Source organism: Mustela nivalis (genome assembly GCF_964662115.1).
Source record: "Mustela nivalis genome assembly, chromosome: 14".
Lineage (NCBI taxonomy): Eukaryota > Metazoa > Chordata > Mammalia > Carnivora > Mustelidae > Mustela > Mustela nivalis.
In genome coordinates, this window is record NC_139033.1 from 42587574 (window position 1) to 42608215 (window position 20642).

Here is a 20642-nt window from a genome sequence, read left to right on the forward strand (position 1 = left end):
CACTTCACTAATTTTCAAGAAAATACCTGACAAATATCCAAGTCTAAGTAACTACAATTCTTTTAAGTAAAAATAAGAGAGAGATTCCACTTAAAAAAGCAGCTAATTTATCTTACAGTTCAACTACACAAGTACTATTCCTAGAGATGAACCTTCTACTTGGATGCGCACAAGAACTTTATGCACACTTCCATTTAATCGCACTGAGTATTAAAAAGATATGCACTCCAGGGCAGAGATTTTAAAAATAAAACTTTTTACTGCTTCACCAGAGATACTCTAAAGTGAAACATTTTTCCAAATGCTTAATGTGTTCTGGCTGTGAAGAACACAGTAAAGATTCATACAGTTTGATGCCATTGCCTTGATTCAAGCGAAGATGCCAGCGGTTTATCACCCATCACTGCTTCTTCACCATCAGTGCACATGTCAACACAGAAAACAGCACGTAGCATGTTTTATTATGAAAACAATTTTGACTTCATGAATCTCCTAAAAGAATAGGGTCATGGGGACCCCAGGAGTCTGTGGACTACACTTTGGGAAACACTGTTTTAAAAAACTGAAAATTAAGGTGAATTTTAATAAACTGGAAAATACATGTCATAAAACCTCTGAAACAAAGGAAACTATCAATTCATCTACCTTGTTCTTTCAAAAGTGGTGTTTCAGAATCCCTACAGGTTAGCCCAGCCCTATTAACTATACATCAAGAGTGGGGCCCCAACCATAAAGGACTCTAGGAGTTTGAGGGGCTGTCAGTTTTACAAAGCACTGATCTAGTTTATACTAGTCTACACATTTCACTTTATAAATTACCAAAAAGATAATGAAACAAATTGCATTATCATGAATATATGCAACTGATTAAAAAACTAATTGCACAGTTGTCATGTCATTTTTCTTCACTATTAACTAACTGCCTAATTTCAACATCTATACACATAAAAATTCTTCCTTTAATTTTAGTGGGGCATATCTACGACACAGATGTACCTAGTGTGTTTACATACAATGATACCTGGTTCATCTTACTCCATTAAGTATTATTTCTGGTCATCCTTTCATCAGATGACTGAATTATTACAATGATAAGCATCTGTTGATATACGCTCTAGAACTCAGTAGCAAATACTACTGATATATATCCTTAATTAAGTTTTACATTTAGAAACACATTTTGACTTGAAAAAGATCTGAATTCATCCACATTAAAATAAAGAAATCATACCTTACTACAAAAGACAAATATTCAGTAGCAGTCCTTTAAAACAAACAAAAAAAAAAAGGTAAGTAAATTTTCCAGTGCATCAATGACTGCAAAATAAAGCCTGTCACATATCAAAGCAAAGCAATAAGGATAAAATATCTAAAGCCTTTAAGATCAAGAAGTACTTATTATTTTTTTAATCATACAGATTCCCATGCCTCCTCCACTCAATTCCCATTCTGAATCTGTATGTGTGTTGGAATTGAGCGTGGGAAGAGAAAAATATTTTTTAAAAATATAGCTCTTCCAGAGATGAAGACGCATCTACTCCTCAACCAGCACTTAGGAACTACTAAGGTGATGTAAATGGAGAACTAAATATGCCCACCTTAGATGATTTCTATAGAAATGCTAACTAGTTGGGCTTGCTGAGCAACTATCTCACAGCACACAACTTAACTCTTGACAGCAAAAGTTAAATGCAAACTTGCCTCTCAGGAACCAGTGAAGTGACCAATTAACCGATGCCTAGAAAATGTACGGTTTCTGACCAGATTAACCCCCCTTGAATACCAAATTCCACTGGGAGTTTAGATGCTAATTTTGGCACCTAAACAAAGTCCCAAGTCTCTAAAAGGAGACCAAATAAACATTTTAGAGTACTAAGAAAAAGATCAACTTCCTATTTGGAATAGTAACGCTATACCAACTTCTTATCATGGGAAATACAAGTCCCTAAAACTTGCTACCAGACATTTCAAATGATTTGAAAAAAATAAACAAAGAAAAGAAGGGAAAGAGGGAAAAATGAAAGGACAAATACTGACGCAAAATAAAAGGGGCAATACCTTCAAGAGACCCATTAAGTCAGATGTGAGATACATACAGTACATATGTTCATCATGGTATTAAAGGACAGAAAACTGACACAAGTGAAACAGTTCAAAATATAAAGTTAGAGGACCCTAATAACTAAGCCACCTCCAACTCTAATCTTGCTGTACCCCAGCCCAACTGAATCAATTTTGCGAGGTGGGATCCAGCCACCAGTATTTTGCAAAGCTTCCCAGAAAATTTCAAAATGCATCTAAGGTTGAGAACCACTGTCCTAAACCTTGGGAGTAAAGAAGCAATAAAAAAGATGAACCCCACACAGTTCCAAGTTCTTCAAAGCGCAAACAATTCTCATTTCAACTAATATAGTTTTTGAGCTTAAATGTATTTGCAATTATCACCAACTTCAAATTAAGATGTTATAACAGATAGGGGCGCCTGGATGGCTCAGTGGATTAAGTCTACACATTTTTGCCTTCCGCTCTGGTTATGATCTCAGGCTCCTGGGATGGAGCCCCCTCCCCCACACAGAGCTCTCCTGCTCAAGCAGGGAGCATGCTTCCTGCCCACCCACCCACCCCCACACCCCTGCCTGCCTCTCTATGCCTACTTGTGATCTCTCTCTCTGTCAAATAAATAAAATCTTAAAAAAAAAAAAAAATAAGATGTTAGACAATCTTTACAACCAGTCTTTAAAGGTATCTATCTGACCAATGATATAATTTGCAGTAGCAAATAATCCAGACTTAAAAGATTCTGACCACCTATCATCTTAGTTTTACTTAAGTAAGCACTACCCTAGTTTCTATCCACTCGCATGGTTAAAACAAATTTTCCTGGATGTCAACCACACCACAAAATAATGTCAAGGTGACACAACCTAAAATACCTTGTTCCTGAGAAACTGGAATTCAGCCACACTTCCCATCACCAAAATTACACATTTCAAAATGAGAAAAAAATCCAGAAATTCTAAATCGGACTCACTACCAAGCAGATGTTTTGTCATATTATGATGCAAACAGTATCATACTGAAAGTTGCTCAAGTGAATATCTACACATATCTGTTAACTGTCTGAATTTTTAAAACAATAAAATCTTCATCAACTGTTGAGTAAAAAACCCAAAATTTGATAATTTAACAAAATTATATCCTGTGTTATAGTTATCCAAGTCCTTTAACTTTGATTTAGTGTAGAAAATAATGAAATCAATGAAACTGTTCCTCATGTTAGTTTTACACATGATTAAGCATCACTTCAGTCAACCTCTAATCACTTAAGCAAAGCAAAGATTTCTGCCTAACTACACAATCTTCTAGAAAAAAAGGAAATCAAAACATGTACAATGAGCATTGAAATGGTCAACTAAGATTTTAAAGACCCACTCACTCTAAAAATCACTGAATGAAAAAAAAAAAGTTGGGCATGAGCTAGAGGTGGACAATGTAGAACTAAGTTTAAACATAAGAAAAATAATGTACTCACCAAAACAGGCAGAATTTTAGATGAGACAAATTACACATTTTAAATGTAATGAACAAGACAGATCCTGCAGGGTTAACTGCCCTAGTAGAGGCCTCAGCAATTTACAGCTCAATGAGAATAGTGTCTAATGATATTACTTTAACACCAGTTCAATCAGGAAAAAAAAAGAAAAAAAAAAAAAAAAACCCAGCTTCCAACCCTGAGAGGTACAGTGCGACTGGGCAGCATAAATGAGTTTAATGCTTGCTCTTTAATTTGGGGCGGGGGGGGGGTGGCTAGAGGGGAACGCAGAAAAAATAATTCACACACAAAGAAACAGCTCAACTAAAATGCAGCTTAAGAAAGTGAAGCATGGGCGCCTGGGTGGCTCAGTGGGTTAAGCCGCTGCCTTCAGCTCAGGTCATGATCTCAGGGTCCTGGGATCGAGTCCCGCATCGGGCTCTCTGCTCAGCAGGGAGCCTGTTTCCTCCTCTCTCTCTCTCTCTCTCTCTCTGCCTGCCTCTCTGCCTACTTATGATCTCTCTCTGTCAAATAAATAAATAAAATCTTAAAAAAAAAAAAAAGAAAGTGAAGCATACATAGATTTTTAGAAATAAGATTTGCTGCTTCACAGTATAAGCAGAATTACTTCAAGCAGCAAAGTCATCAGAAAGGCCAATGATCCATATAAAACATATTCTAAAATTTCAAATTCACTTTCTCAGCCCAAATTTTCATTAAATCTGCAACTGATTTGCAGTTCTTTCCTAAGCTCAAGATTTACAATGACTTTAGCTAAACAGAGAAGCTTCTACTTGGGCACTCCCACTTCAGGAAAAAAAAAAAAAAATTAAGATGTAATACCTCTTTAAAGCAACCTCACCCAAAAACCTGGAAAGCAAAGAAAAAGCCACTTCTATTAACAGAGTCACAAAATGTTTTATCAATTTTCTCTAGAAAGGCTTTTAGTTTTAATTCTAACAACTTAAACCTACATAATTCATTATCACCTTTAGATCTAAAAATACTGCAAATTCTAAATGCTTAGCCTGTCTGTATTACTCTGTTCTGTAACAAGTCCTTTTAAGAAAACAAAATCGTAACTTATGAAACATTAGCAGAATATCATATTTTAAAATATTATATCATTTACAACTTGAAATGTCATATACTAAGCACATCAGAACTTTTCAAAAAGGAAGATAAGAAGTCCTTAGCAGAAAAAGAAAAGTTACACATTAGAACTTACTATGCTATATTTCAACTGAAATATATTTAGTCTCTGTATAACAAGGCAAAGGCAATTTATGAAATCCACACTAAAATTTATCCCAATGCAATGTTCTAAATCTGATTACTTTGTGAAAATATGCATTTCTTTATTCTCTCTTAAGACGACATGGTCTCTTCCAACAAAAATACTGAACCTACTTTTTAAAAGCCACATAATCGAACGGCCATCAAGCCTAAAAAGATGCTAATTCTGGCAAAAGTCAAAGGTTGTTAACAAAAATTAGCCAATATTACATGCCTTTAAATAATTAATTCGGACTAATTAAAATGATTCCACATTGTTTTGTATTTATAATTCCGGAATAACCGGCAATTTCACCATCAAGTGTGATGCAAAAATTAAAGGCATTAAGAAACTAAATTCAAAATAAATAATTAGAAATACATATGTTCATTAAAAAAAAATTTTGCTGGGGTTTTCAAGGGGGGAAATAGCTATCAATCACCAACAGAGTTTTTAAAAACCTACGTATACCCGCAAAGAAATCTTTCAAGTTAACCACACACACACACCCATTTTTTGGAAAATCTTGCCTGAGAAATCACAACCCCAGTTTGGGGCATGTGATGGAGCCACCGCCCTACATCCTACACCAATTTCACGCTCAGTATTTGTAGTCCCAGCAATAAGATAAACTGTCTTTATTTTTTATTAGGGGTGGGGTGGGGTTGGGGGTGGCGGTCAGTTAGGTGCTGAGGCTGCTGCCCGCATACCGCCAACACCCACCATACTCCAAAAGTAAACAAATCAAAGCCAGAAACAAAACCTGGAATGACACAACCAACCATGAAGGGAAAGTAAAGGACAAAGAGAAAACAAAAATTTCCTTGAGAAAAAGAAAGGACGGCAGGCCATTTACAACTTTCATCTATACCCTAGGCGACACACTCCAGCCTGGGCTGGGGCGGACAGCGAAACTACTCAAGAACAACAAAGAGAAGCGGCGGCCGCGGCAGGCGTCCCGGTCCGAGTTCAACTTGATTCTGCCACACGCCGCAGGGGGAGTTCGGGGCCGGAGGACCGAGCCCGGAGCCCGAGGGACGCGGGGACGCGAGGCGCCGCGGCCCCGCCGGCCCGGCCCGTCCGGGGGGCCGCTCTCGCTCTCCCGGCGCACCCGCCGGCCTCCCGCTCGCTCCCCGCCGCCACCGCCGCAGGGAGCCCGCCCCGGGGCGGGGAAGCTGCGGGCGGGGTGCGCGGGCCCGGCCGGGGGAAGGGGAGGGGATATGGCGCGTTACCTGGGCTCGGGCGATGGCGAGGAGTGTCCGCTCTCCCGCCGCCGCTCGTCCGCGGAGCCGCCGGGCCCGTCGCTCCCCCGGCGGCCGGGAGCGCTCCTCGGCCCCCGCCCCGCCGCGTCCGGGCCAGGCCGCCCCTCCTCGGCGCCGCGCCGCTGCCTGCGCGGGCCGCCTCGAGCTCCCGGGCCGCCCCGCGGCGGGGTGCCTCTCTCGCGGGGCGCCCGGCTCCCCTCACCCGCTCCCGCCCCCCGAGCGGCTGTGGAGTTGAGGGGAGGGCGGGAAGGGCCTTCGGAGGAGAGCGGGCGGGCGCGAACGCGGGCTCCGCCACCCGAGCCGCTCCGTTACCGCAGCGGCGACGACGACCAGGGCCGTGTTGTTGCTGCCAACTTGTCGAGAGGACACTGAGCATGCGCGCACGGAGACCACATCCGGGTAATTTCAGGGTTTGGCCCTTTTTCCCCCGCAGCTTTCCTTTCTCCCTGCTGCCCCCGCCTCCCGCCCGGAGTGACGGGAGGGTCGCTCTGCGCCTGCGCCCGTGAGGCAGCACCAGTCGGCTGGCTGCCCAGAGTCCCGTTCTGGGCTCCGGCCCTGGCTTAGGGCGCTGCCGCACAAAGGGCTGCTTGGAGGGAGTTCATCAGAAAAATTGGCATCCCTTTGCAGAAAAGTACTCAAGCAGCGCGGGAGAGCTCGGAGTAGAGTGGGCGTCCAGTAAGTGTTTATAAATAGCGATCAGCCGGCCCTTGTGTTTTGAGGACCTGCGGGCACAAAAATGAGACTTGGACAGCCAGCTCCGGGGTGAAGGTGGTTGTAGCGGTTCACTTTGGAAAGAAACTGGCGACGACCACACCTTCCGTTTCCACCAGCCCTGGATCACTAGATCCAAAACTGTTTAAACTTGCCAAAACCCTTTTGGGCTTAAGGGATGCACAGGAGAGTCGAAGAATCTGGGAATTTGGAAATCTGGTCAGGTATTAGGAAAAGTGAGTAGAAGAGATTTCGGTGGAACCTCAGAGTTGGACGGGACCTTCAAGGACCTACAACACACCTGTTAACTAGGTTACCTGTTGGATAGGGAAAAGCATAAACTCTGCTTTTGAATTAATACTCTATTTGAAAGTTTTCCAAGATGCATGGATTTCTTTTATATTTAAAAAGTTTCAGAAAGCACATACTAATTATATAATTTTTTAATTTTTTATTTTATTTTTTGCTACCACCTAGAAAATACTTCCATTCAGGGTCACATGAAAACTAAATACTGGGGCGTTCTAAAATCATTTCTTAAGTCTCTTCACCCTCCTACCTTTCACACACAGTGTCCCACCCCCCACCCTATTTCCATGCTGTCTTCCCTACCATCACATTCTGTGCTCTTACCTCCTATGCTAAAAAGACTCTATAACTGTCATCTTCAATGGTCCTTACTCCTGGGGTTCAGGAAGAATTTCCAAGACTAGTCTTAAGGTAATTCATGTACAGATCCGCCCCTGCTATATATACTATTTAATAAAATTGTTCAGCTTGAGAAATCACCTGAGGACAAAGCATCCTCTTTCAAAACTGTCCCACCTGATGGAACAAAGTAAAACTCTCACCCATTACTTAAGGTGCATCATCAACTCAAGATGTTTTTGGTTGTTTTGTTTTGTTTTGTTTAGAGAGAGTGTGCTGGTAGGGAAGGAGCAGAGGGAGAGGAAGAAGGAGAATCCCAAGCAGACTCCGTGCTGAGAGCTGAGTCTGATGAAGAGCTCAAACCCACAACCCTGAGATCATGACCTGAGCCCAGATCAAGAGCCCAATATTCAACTGACGGAATCACCCAGGCACCCCAACCCAAGATGTAAAACCTCCAGGGCAATTCAAAGGGACAATTCAGAACTTGGTGTTGTGATGAGAAAGTGAATGACCTGAATGAATGGGTTATAAATTCTTTCCCAAGTCAGGCTGTTTCCATTTCTTTGCTATCAACATAATTGAAGGAAGGTCTAAGCAAGTGATTTGGTAATAGATTAGCATGTAGTTGCTGGGCAGTATACCTCAGAAGAAGTTAAAAGTAACATCACTCTAGGGGCGCCTGGGTGACTTGGTTGAGCAGCTGACTCTTGATCTCAGCTCAGGTCTTGATCTCAGGATCGTGAATTCAAGCCCTGTTTTGGGCTCTGCACTGGATGTGTGTGGAGCTAATAGTAACATCGCTGTAACTAACCCTCTTCCATTCTCATCTGTGTTAGTTATTACTTTATAACAATTTAACCACAAACTTAGCAGCTTAGGGGCACCTGGTTGGCTCAGTGGGTTAAAGCCTCTGCCTTCAGCTCAGGTCATGATCCCAGGATCCTGGGATGGAGCCCCGCATTGGGCTCCCTGCTCAGCAAGGAGCCTGCTTCCCCTCTCTCTTTCTGCCTGCCTCTCCGCCTGCTTGTGATCTCTGTCTGTCAATAAGAAAATAAAAAATCTTAAAAAAAAAAAAAGAAAGAAAGAAAAACCTTAGCAGCTTAAAACAACACACATTTGTTAGTTCACAGTTTCTATGGGTCAGGAGTTTAAGCAGGGCTTAGCTGGGTCCTTTGCAAGATCACATAATGAAGCTTGACTGGGAGAGGATGCACTTCCAAACTGTTGGCAGCATTCAGTTACCTGCTGGCTGTAGGACTGAAGGCCTTGGCCCCTTGCTCACTGTCAGCTGGAGGTCCCTTCAGTTCTTTGTCATGTGGCGCTCTCTGTAGGGAAGCTTACAACATGGCAGCTTCCTTCTTCAAAGCCAGCAAGGGGGAGCGTCTCAGTGTAAGACGCTGGTAACAACCTTCTGTAATATAATCATGTATGCCTTGTCACATACATCCCGTCAGCTTTGCCATACTCTGCTGGCCAGAAGCAAATCACAAGTCCCACTCTCACCTCACTTAAGGGAAGGAGACCACACAAGGGCATGACTGCCAGGAGGCAGGGATCATGTGGGGCCACATCACAGTCCACTGTCCCGTCGATTTATTTATGCGAATAATAATCCCTGCAACCCAACCTCCTCAGAATTTCTCTCCAGGTTGTCTTCACTTTCTTGCTTAAGGGAAACCTGACTTTCCCCCTGGAACAGTGAATCCCTTGCCCCCCTCCCAAGTGGTGGCAACTTGGCCATCTCAGGCAACTCGACCATAAGCCTCTCAGACTGTCCCTGGAAGTGGGGTAGGTGTCCTCCTTGCTCCTCAATAGATCATCCCCCTCTCACTACTAACATGCAGGTTTAAATCTGGTTATCCAGGACCCCTCATCGTTGCTTCCATTTCCCTTCATTTTTTCACTATTTGCTCCCCTCAGTCATTCCAATACCACTTTGGTCTTAATTCTAGGTGCTTCTAATGTACATGTGGATGATCTTCCCAATACCCAGACCTCTCAGTTCTTTGACTTCTCCTCCAGAGATCTTGGCCTACCCTAACTCAACCACTCACTCCCATGGGCAGAATCGCAGAAGCCTTACCAAACTGCAATTTCATCATAATCACAATTTCAAACATCTTACACTCTTAACACCATCTCATTTCCAAATTTCCTTGTAGCAACTGTTCAAAGTACATATCCACTCTCTCCTGTACTTACCCAGCTTAAACCCCAGGCCGATCATTGTATCACTCCATTGCACACACCTTCAACCCCAGTACTTTCTTCTTCCTTTGCTCTGCATGCTTGGCAAAACCACAATCCTGGTCAAGCCAGCTGTCCACCTACTCCACACCAGTACCCCTGCATCTGAAAGTGGCTAGAGAATAACACAATCACACTAGTGAGTTTCACTTTAATTTCAACACTTTTTTTTTTTAAGATTTTATTTATTAATTTGACAGAGAGAAAGAGAGAGAGAGAGGGAAGCAGGCTCTCTGCCGAGGAGAGAGCCCGATGCGGGACTCGATCTCAGGACTCTGAGATCATGACCTGAGCCGAAGGCAGCGGCTTAACCCACTGAGCCACCCAGGCGCCCTAATTTCAACACTTTTAACCACCAGTGGGCCCTTAGTGCTGCTCCAGAATTCCACTTCTTTCCTCCATTCTTCTGGATTTCACACCTCTCTGCCCTCTAACCTACACTTCCTTCCCTTTCATCCTCATTTCTCAGTTAACAACCTTGCTTTCTTTTTCATTGAGAAGATTGAAGCAATGAAATGAAAATCTCGCAGAATCCCACAATCTCATCTACCCGTACCCACATACCAACATCTTTAACCTCTTCTCCACCTTACCCTCCATTATGTAGTTGAGTTTTCCATGCTCTTAGCCAAAGGCAGTCCCTCTGCTAAGGCACCGAATCCCAATCTTGGCTCGCTTAATCAAGATCATCAACATCACTCCAGCTATTACACCCCCCTTACTTATCAGTGTTTCCCGCTATGCTGGGTCATTCAAATCACTTATAAGCAGTTACTTCTCTAATCATAAGAAATCTCTTTGACTCACTTCCATCATCAACTACTACCCCATTTCTCTACTTCAATTCCAACAGAACTTCTAAAAGAGTTTTCTATGCTTTCTGTCTCTAGTTCTCCCCCTCTCTGTAGCAGAATACATGCCATATGATACAATTTATAAAAAGTTCAAAAACACGCCAAATACAATGCCTATGATAGGACTACATACATATATAATAGAATCATAACAATGCACACAAGGTTACATATGTGGCATATTTTAGGGGTCCAGCTGAGCCGGTCTCGCACCTTCTCTTAGTTCAACTCCATTCATGCTTTTATTCTTACCACATTATCAAAACTATCAAGGTCAACAATGAACTTCATATTGCCTAAGTCCAATGCTTTATTTGGAATTCTCATCTTGATCGACCTGTCTGTAACAGGTAACACAGCTAATTACTTGATTCACATTTTTTTTAAACCATATCATCTTAGTTTTCCTCCTTCATCACTGGTCCATCTTTCCCTGTCTTATTTCTTCTTTGTTGATTCTCTTTTCCCAGACCTAGGGCCTGGCAATGACCTAGGGCTCATTCCTTGGATTCTTTTCTTTTTTTATCTATACTCATTTTACTGGTGAGTCTCATTAAGCCTTCTAACTTTCAATACCAGTATCAGAGATACATGATATCATCATATATGATGACATTTCCAAATTTATGTATTCAGCCCAGACCTCTCATCTGAACTCCAGATTCTGATACCCAGCAGTCTACTGTACATCTCAAACTTTTGCCACAGACTGAAAAACATCCTCCCTCAAACTGTTCAACCCACCAATTTTCCTGTCTCTGTTGATGACAAGTCCATCCTTCCAACTGCTCAGATGAAAAACCTTAGAGTCATGCTGGACCTCCCTCTTTCTTTTACATCTCATATCTAGTCTAGATTCAGAGCCTCCCTTAGCATCTCCACTGCTACTAGCCCCTGGTCTAAGTCACCATTATCTCATGTTTGGCTTAGTCTTCCAAAAGCTCTTCCTGCTTTCAGTCTTACCCCTTAGAGTCTATTCTCAACATACTAACCAAAGGGATCCTCCCAAAGCATAAGTCAAATCATGTCACTCCTCTGCTTAAGTCCCCACAATGACTCCTCATCTCACTCAGAGTAAAAGTCTTTGTCCTTACAGTAGTCTACAGGGTTCTACAAGATCTGCACCACCACTGCACTCCATCGTTACCTTTCTAATCTCATGTCCTATTATTCTCCTGGAAGAATCTGCTACAGCCTTATTAGTATTAGATACCAGCCACATTCCTGAGTTAGGGCCTTTGCGTTGGCACTTCCCTTTGCCTGGCACACGTTTCCCCCAGGTGTCTGCAGTGCTAACTCCCCAACTCCTGAACTCCCTAACCATCTTTAGTCAAATGCCATCTTCTCAATGGGGCCCATCCTAACATTTTTTTTTAAATCCCAACTCATTTTGAACCCTACACTATACCCCAGATCCCTCTTACCCTGCTCTATCTTTCTTCATAGCTCTTCTAAAATGCTGTATTATTTACTTGTGCTTATTGCTTATTATCTATTGCCCCTCCCCACTAGAATGTAAGCTCCACGAGGTCAGGGATTTTTCTGTAATGTTTACTAACGTATCCTAAGTGACTAGAGTTGCTGTTGACAAATAGGAGGTGCTTAATAAATTGTTGAATAAATGAACAGGTGTTTCATGCTTCTTCCCCAAAACAGTGAAAACTAGCGATAGAGTTGATCTAAACTATATCTTATTCCTGTAAAAACTATTCTAAATTTTAATTTTAATAGTTCATCGGGGTGCCTGGGTGGCTCAGTCATTAACTGTCTACCTTCGGCTGAGGTCATGATCCCAGAGTCCTAGAATCAAGCCCCACTCACATCAGGCTCTCTGCTGAGCAGGAGGTCTGCTTCTCCCTCTCCTATTCCCTCTGCCTGTGTTCCCTCTCTCACTCTCTCTCTCTCTCTGTCAAATAAATAAATAAATTTTTTAAAATTTAGTAGTTCATCAAAATTTATAATATTTTATGTTGTTTATACCAATTAGGTATTCAAAATTATATATTTTTAAAGACTTTATTTATTTGAGAGAGAGAGAGTGAGTGAGCACAATGTGGAGGGGGGCAGAACCAGAGGAAGAGGAAGAAGCAGACTCCCCTCTGAGCAAGGAGTCCTACTCTGGGCTCAATCCCAGGACCCTGAGATCATGACCTGAACCGAAAGCAGACACTTAACTGACTGAGCCACCCAGGCGCCCCTTAAGATTGTATTAATAATACAGTCAAGATGAATGTTTTAAACTTGGAGACTCAATCAAATTTTTTTTTAATTTTTAGGGAAATATGATAGACTGATCAATAAAAGACTTTCCAGCCTAAAATCTCATATTATCATGTTCAGGAGCAAGTGGAATGGAAATGCAAGATAACGAGAAAAAGAGTGATGTAGGATTTCTTTTTAAGAAAAGCTTGTTCATGTATTTTTTAAATGGATGATAGGTACATTATGATATTTAGATCCCCTTGGATACACTTACAGAATGATGTAACAATCTCATTTTAAAATGCCAATACTTATTATGCCAGAAATAACAAACTTTGCCATTATTTAAACTTAAGATGAAACATTTTAGATATGACCTTTAAAAGTACAAGAAGAAGCATGGTTTCTCAAATTTCTTTGAAGAGACATGCAAGCAAGAAATTCTGAAGACCACCATCCCAAAGAACTCCAAGGGACCTAAGCTACCACTTTTCCTGAGACTTCTTCAGGTGAAACATCTCAATCCCATCTCCATCTCTGCCCTGGGAAGGCTTGAAAGCCTTCTTGCCCTGTTGTTTTCTTTGATGGCTCACATCCCGGACTTGGAGCTTCTCCAGGGTCAGGAGAATATAGAGCTTTTGGCTTTTCGTTCCAGAAGTGGAGGGAGGGAGAGCTCCCACTTCCAGCACTGCCCAGCAAGGCAGAAATAGAATAATTTTTAATACAGAAGTGACCTAGCAATTGACAGGGCCAGCCATGAGTTTCATGACACTTCAGAGTTAACCCTATGTTTTTAAAAAAGAATCTAAGTTGCCCTTGAAAATCATTTAAGATTGCTTAACCTAAACACTATAAGCATTTCCCACTTTCCTAAAGCACAATAGTAAACTCTGTCATCTCCTTTGACTTGAAGTGCAGGAAATTATGTTTGAGAGCAACTGATGTGCATTTGGCCCTCAAGGGATATGTTCTTTGAGCTTCATAAGAGGCCAAAGACTTGATGAAGAAAGAGAAGATGGGTGGAACCAATGCTCCATTTTATTTACTTATTTATTTGCTTATTTATCTATCTTAATGTACTGAAAAGCTAGAATAACTGCTATCCATGCCAGATCCAGCAAGGGCCACAAAGGCAGCTGTGGATAGAATCCCAAGGGTAGGGAAGGGGTGGAGGCAGGAAGGAAGGAATTAGGTGGGAGGGGAAGGGAAATCACAGCCCACCTTTGTTTGGCCACGGTCCGCTACGTAGGAACACAAACCAAGAGGCAGCTGACAGCAAGGGACAGGAGCAGTACAGACCCCTCTGTCAGTCCTAACCATTCATGCAATGCACGTTTTCCTCAATACTTACCAGGTACCAATTACAAAGGGATTCAAAGATAAATTTACTATAGTCCATGCCCTTGAGTCAATCCTACTCTACTGGGGCAAGAATGACGTGTTAATAGATCATTCTGATGATGGGGTCATGGAATATGGTGAGAAAACAAGAGAAGGAACAACTCTTGCCAGTGGGAGTTCAGAAGCCTTCACAAGAATGTGGCATTTGAGTTGGCTTTTGAGGTAAAGTAGGAGTTTGCCAATAGAAAAGGACTGGGTAAAGACTTTCAAGGCAGAGCAACAGGCTACAGACATGAAAGTGGCTGGCATGTTTGTGGAATGGATGAAAAAAGAATTCAATATATAGCCATAGATATACATATATACAAACCAAACAAAAAACAAAACCCAATACACCCCTTATAAAGAGGGTACCCATTACAGTATTGTTTGCCATAACAGGTTGTTGGAAAAACTCAAATGTATACCTAAAGGAGACTGGATAAAATAAATTATGATACATCCATACAATGAAATGTTACATAACTATAATTAAAGTGTAGTTTTCACTGTACCCTTATGGACAGATCTCAAAGGTTTACTGTGAAATGACAATGCAAAGTCCAAAATGATATGTATATTATGTTATCTTTTCTGTTAAAAGAAAGAAAAATAGTATGTGTTTATAACAACAATGGTTGTATAGGTTGTATAGGGTGGACTGGGAACTGGATGGGAGGAAGCTTTTCACTATTAATATCGTTTATTCTTGAACCCTGTAAAATGCACTACTTCTTTAAAAAATTAAACTGAACCTTGATTCAAACTTGGAATTCAAAGTGACTGGAACATATATGCTCTCATTCCTCTCCTTTAAGACTCAATTGATAATCAGGGCTCCTGGCTGGCTCCGTTAGAAGAGCATGGGACTTTTGATCTTGGGGTCATGACTCTGAGCCCTATGATGGGTGTAGAGATTATTTTACAAAAATAAATAAGATGAGTAAAAAAAAAAAGAAGAAGAAGAAGATTTGGTGATTCTCTAGGATCCCTGATGTTTATCAGGATTGGGAGCCCTATCTTTGTTCTGACTAGGTTGTGAGTTCCCTAAGGGTGGAAGTTCTCTTGAGGACTTTGTACGCAGCAAGTGTCAGAGAATGTTTGTTGACTGAATGTATAGAGGAGAGAGGTGAGAGGTGAGGTGAGGGGAGGCTGGAAAGAGATACGGAGCCAGACTATGAAGGAAGATATGCTGGTAAGTATGGAGAACATGTATGTTTGTGTTTTTACGGTTTTACTGAGGTACAATTTACATTGACAAACTTTTTAACATAGAGAGTTGGATGGATTTGGGTAAAGGTATACATCACACGATCCAGTTTGGAACACTGCCTTCGGCCCCTTTGCGGTCAAGTCAACCCCCACCCCCACATTCCTGGCCCCAGGCAACCACTGCCACACTTCCTGTTTTTAAGGTTTTGGCTTTTCTAAAATTCCCTATAAATGGAATCTTACAACACGTAATTTTTTTGCATCTGGATTTTTTCACTCAGCGTGATGTTTTTGAGATCCAAAATGTTCCTGTGTATATCAGTAGTTAGCTCCTTGTTATTGTTCAGTAGTATTCCATTGTGTATATATGCAAATCCATAGAAACAGAAAGATTGGCAGATTTAGTGGTTATCAGGGGATAGAAGGAGGGGAACTGAAAGACACGGGTTTCTTTTTGAGGTAATGGAAATGTTCTGGAATTAGTGCTGATGTTTGTACAGCATTGTGACAATACTGAAAGACTCTGAGTTGTACACTTTCAAATAGTTAATAAACTTGTGCACTTGAAACTAATGTAACTTTGTGTGTCAACCATTCTTCACTAAAAATAAACAAACAAACAAATTAATAAAATAGTTAAAATTCATAGAAACAAAGAGTCAAATGGTGGTTACCAGGGGCTGGGGAGACATGAGGAAATGTTGGTCCAAGGGTACGAATATTCAGTTATAAGATGAATAAGATCTAGGGACCTAACATATAGCATGGTGACTTTAGTTAACAAGACTGTATTATATACTTGAAAGCTGCTAAGAGATCCTAAATATTTCCACCGCCTAAAAAAAAATGTCATTATGTGAAATGAATAATATGTTACTCACCTTATAATGATAATATTTTACAATATGTACCTGTACCAAATCATCACATTGTATACCTTAAATTTACACAATGTATGTGAACTATATCTCAATAAAGGTAAGAGAAAATAAAATGATCAAAATGGTAAATTTTATATTATGTACATTTTATCTTAAATCTTACATTTTAGGGGTGCCTGGGTGGCTCAGTCACTTGTGTGTCCAACTCTTGATTTTAGCTCAGGTCATGATCTCAGGGTCATGAGATTGACCCCCAAGTCAGGCTCCACACTCCACACTCAGCAGGGAATCTGCTTGAGATTTGTTCCCCCTCCCTTACCCCTCACCCTGTTTCTCTTTCTCTTTCTCTCTCTCAAATAAATAAATAAATCTTTAAAAACAAATAAACAAACAAAAAACCTTAACATTTTAGGTAAGCATCCCTAACAAGGTTACTAAGCAAATAGTCCTCAGAGGCAGGCTGACTTGGTTCAGGTCCCAATTTCACTCCTTACTAGCTATAAGACAGTGAACAAATCATTCTAAGTCTCCATTTCTTCACCTGTGAAACAGGGACAAAAACAGAGCCTGTGTCACTTAGCTATAGGGAGGACTCAGTGAGATCATGCTGGTGAAGCACTTAACGCGGTACTGACAAGAAGCTAATTAGTATTAGCTAACTTTTTAAATCCATGTACACCAGCCATGTGTCATGACTATAAGATGGTTGAATTTATTCAATTCAACATGAAGCAGGAATGATTCTCAATCTATAGGTGGTGAAACTGAACCATCAAGAGATTAAAAATAACTTGTCACCATATGGAGGACCATTCTATAAAATAATTGGTCTATAGCTTTCAAAAATGTCAACGTCATGGAAAACAGACTGAAGAACTGTTTCAGACTGAAGGACACCCAATAGACATGACGATGAAATGCTGTGCATGGTCTTGAGTTGGGTATGTAAAAATGGGGCATTCTTGGAACAACTGATGCAACTGGAATACCGACAGTAGATTAGATAATAGTATTGAATCCATGTTAGGTTTCCCGATTTGGGCAAGTATATGTGCAGGGCCAGGATTAGGGTGCGGTAAGCAAGGCTCCTAGGAAGCCCTCTCAGGGCCACTGACTCAGACCTTCCCTGCCTCCCCCTGAATCTGGCCCTGGTGTTTCGGTGATGTAAGAGAATGTCCTTAATCTTAGTAAGTCCACACTGAAGTATTAAGGGGAAAGGCAGACCTATGTGTATAACTAGCCCTCCATTAATTCCAAAATAATATATAAGTAGAGAGAGAAAATATTAACAATTGGTGAGTCTGGGTAAAGGATATGCAGAAGTTTTTTGTACTATTTTTGTAAGTTTTCTCTGAGACTGATCTCTTTTTTTTTTTTTTTTAACTTTTTACATCACCTGCCCATGTAATGAAGTTCCTTTAATAGGAGAGCTGGATTTGGAACCCTCTGTGGTCTCCAGCGCTCTGTACAAAGTGCAGTATGAAACTGTCCTGCAACCCAGATCTGAAGTCAAGACCCAGAAGGGCCTCCTGACCAGGTGTCTCCAAAAGGAAGTGGCCCAGATACTTTCAAACAGTGTTTTTTCCACTTGAACATGATCTTGAACACGATCATGCAGATTCTGATTCAGTGACTCCGGTAGGAACGGAGCATCCACATTTCTAACAGCCTCCTAGAGGAGGTGATACAGCTCGTCCCTGGACCCAGAGTTCTAAATGCAAGACCCTAGACTCTACATTCCAGACCTCTAGGGCCTTGAATGCAAAATCTCCTGAGGAGGGGAATAGGAAGGAACACCAACTGATTCAGGAGGCAGTCCACAGCTGTGATGCCATCTACTTCCAGTGCTTTTCAATGATAAACTCGGCTTTCTTTTTTCCAAAATCCCTCATTCAGGAAACATGCTGAGTGATCCTACTAGGTGCCATGCTTTATTTTGGGTGAGGAACTGGATGGTGACGAACATTAACTGAACCACCTAAAATTTATCCAGCCTCTTTCTTCTCCTAGGAGACTCCAAATCAGCCTTAAAACTACATAGTTTTTGGTCCAAACAAGTGAACGTGGCATCTGTCTCACTTGGTGTCACAGGCACAAAAGGGAACATCACAGGGTGGAGGGTGCTGGAAATAACAATTTCATCAAACACAAAAACAAAACATTTTTTTTTAAAGGTAGAGTTGGCATCCTTTTAGTGATAAAAGATTCTTATAATGAATATTTATGCAAAGGGTTTGAACTTTCAACTCAGGGGAAAAGCAGATTACCCTACCATCACCAAAATATTTTCTTATTTTTTTTTAAAGATTTTATTTATTTATTTGACAGAGAGAGGGAATACAAGCAGGGAGAGTGAGAGAGGGAGAAGCAGGTTTCCTGCTGAGCCAGGAGCCTGATGGGGGGCTTGATCCCAGGACACTGGGACCATGACCTGAGCTGAAGACAGACACTTAAGGACTGAGCCACCCATGTGCCCCTCTTTTCTTATTTTTAAAGCAATTTTCTGGGGAGACAGACTGGAGGAAAGTAATTAACTTTACCTTGGACGAAAATTGCAGTTACTATTTTCTTTTAAAGTGTTCGAGTATAATCAAGTGCCACTTCTTAGAGGTGGAAATGAGGCATTTGAAGGAGAAGAAGGATGCTGTGTGCGTTTGGACAGCACTTACCTGGCGTCTGCTCCTCCCTCAGAACGGGCTGTGGGAAGGATGCAAGGCGTTGGTTCTAAGACTCAGCCTTGCTGTCCCCTCCTCCAAGAAAAGGTGCCTGGCAGAAGCTCCCACGACACCTGCCACTCCGAGATTTGCCTTTCCCTTGCCCCGAGCGACTGCTGCCCCTCCCCTCTCTGCCGTTTTCTCTTCCCTTTTCCTATGCCCGGTGGACTTTCACTTCCCGGGCCCTTTTGACAAGCTGCACCCAGCTGCAGCCTTTGAACTGTCGCTGCGCTTCCTGCCCCCCGCCCCCCACCCCCCGCCGCCCACGCACGGTGACTCCCGCGGGGGAGCGCGGCTGCGGGTGGAGCCTCCTCCCCCGCCGGACCACCTGCGCCCCCGCGCGCGCATCTTTCATCAGCAGGGAAGTGAGAACTCGACACCCTGCCGGCCGCAGGCAGCCCGGGCCCCTGGTGGTGGTGGCCGTTTGCTCCCGCCCGCTTTTCAGGGAGGTTGGCTCACGGGTGGGCTCTCACCTGGTTCGACAGGAACACCAGCCCCGTCTAAGAAAGACGCTCCGGCTCCGAAGCGCCTCCGCAGCCTGGACGCCCGGCCCGCCCTTCCCAGCACACTGATCGCTGGCGCCGTGAGCGGGCTGCGGGAGCTGGTCTGAACCTGCCAGAGGCCACGGGGGCCGGGGGAGGGGGATGTTAGTTAGAATGCCGGGCCTGACTCCCTTAGCCACAGTCCACAAAGGCTCCTTGGCCGAGGTTTTTTGTGGAGGGTTTGACCCAAAGGCCCAGGAATGCAGGCTTGTGCGGTGCTCCCCTACAAACTGCCCTCCGCCCTCACTTGCTCCCCCAGGAGCAAGTCCCAACCGATCCCTCAGCCAAGGAAAAGGCCACGTGGACCATCCCAGGCCCAGGTCCAGGGTCGGCCTTCCCTGCTTCCCTCCCTCCCTCCACCATTCCCCATCCCATCCAGAGGCCCAACTCTCCTCATCCAGAAAGCCACAAGCCACCCCTCTGGCCCTTGATTTGCTCCTGTCCTGTGTGTTTACATTCTACTTCATTAGCGAACAGCGGCTTAGAGGTGGAGGTTAGGGATGGGTGTGTGAGTCAAATGAGCTCATGTTCAAATCCTGGCTCCATTGCCTGTGCTCCTGGGCAAGCTACTGAACCTTTCTCAGCTTTAATGACTTCCTCTATAGAACTAGGTATTATCATGCTTGTTAAAAATGTTATTTCCCTGAGGATTAAAGGAAAATTTTCTCACCCGATGAAAACTTACTGAGTGTCTACTGTTTACCGGACACTTACTTTAGAGGAGGGTATAGTGGTGTACAGACTAAGTCCTTGTCTTCTAAGAACTTCTGGTGGGTGACAGACAATAAACATGGAGCCAAACGAATCATATTAGTGATAATTGCTGTCTTAAGAAAAGACCATAGAGAGTGATGGGATTTGGATCAGATTTGCAGAGGTACGGAATAGTAGTATTTTAGATGGGGTGACTCAGGGAAGATGTTTGAAGAGGTGGCCTTTGAGCAGGGACCTGAATGATGCAAAGGAATAGGCTGTGCCAACATCTAGGGAGAGCAGGTGTAAAGATTCCGAAGCAGCGATGAGGTCGGTGTGTTCACGGAACAGTAACACCAGCGAAGCAAGGGCAGGGTACAAGAGAAGAGCAAGGTAGGCGTGAAGATCAGAGAGGTCATATGTGGGGAGAAGCTTTTAACATGCACTCAGCGCTCCATAAATTCCAACTTCTTAAAGGGGTCTTA

At 42.7% G+C, this 20642-nt stretch overlaps 1 protein-coding gene across 2 annotated transcripts in view; it reads right to left on the reverse strand.

Moving 5' to 3' along the window:
- Positions 1-6171, reverse strand: part of SMAD4 (SMAD family member 4) — a 57086-nt gene extending 50915 nt beyond the window's left edge. For both annotated transcript variants that reach the window (XR_014302539.1, XM_082698207.1), the window contains exon 1: positions 6041-6171. The gene's annotated coding sequence lies outside the window, so the exon portion shown is untranslated. The remainder of the gene's footprint in view (positions 1-6040) is intronic.
- Positions 6172-20642: the final 14471 nt, after the last annotated feature.